The sequence below is a fragment of the Bos mutus genome, chromosome 8 (genome assembly GCF_027580195.1).
Source record: "Bos mutus isolate GX-2022 chromosome 8, NWIPB_WYAK_1.1, whole genome shotgun sequence".
NCBI classification, from domain to species: Eukaryota; Metazoa; Chordata; class Mammalia; order Artiodactyla; family Bovidae; genus Bos; species Bos mutus.
The window spans coordinates 65,642,964-65,643,765 of record NC_091624.1 but is presented as its reverse complement, the minus strand read 5'-3'; positions in this window follow the sequence as shown (position 1 = coordinate 65,643,765).

Sequence of the window (802 nt, the reverse complement as noted above, 5' to 3'; positions counted from 1 at the left end):
TGTGTCCTCGGTGACAATGCGTGGCACTAACAGTTGCTCAATGACATGGGTCAAATGTGAATAACCTGCTGTAGTAGGCACAGAAAGACGGAGGCTTCGGTTCAGCAGATCCAGATTTAAATATGGTCTACACCACTTACTAGAATGTGTTAGCAAGTTAGTAATTTCCTCCATCTGAAATATGTGGATAACAGTGGTATCTTCTGTAAGGAGCTGTACAGAGCTGCTGTAAAGATAAAATGAGGAAAAAAAGCACTGAACGCTTGGCACTGTGACACACAATGAAAGCTTAATAAATACTAGCTAGCTAGTATCTACTTATACTAGATTATATTGTGATTAGATTTTAGAATATTTAGATGAAATTACACACACATATACACACACTTTGGTGTTCATCTTCACTTGGTTTTATGGTTTTACTGTTTTGCCTTTGAGACTCCAATTTGAGTTCTTATCAATACCATATCTCAAGAGAATAATCTGAGTAATGTTCTCTGACTAGTTCCTAGTATACCCCAGAATAGTTAAAAGCTTTATAGACCTCTTTAAGTGATTTACCTGAAAAATATAAATATTCCCCTCCAGTATAATACAGTAGTTTAATGCAGCCTCCATTCCATCTCCTTCCTCAGAGGTCTGTGAATAGTAAATACAGACAGGTCTACACAAATATCTCACATTGAAGAGCCTAAGTAAATCATCTTTGTACTCATCATAAAACCCTGGGAGCACTGGTTAAAGAGGTAACCTCCAGTATGACAAAAACACACCCCTCTTAGAACACAAATGGCTGGAACAA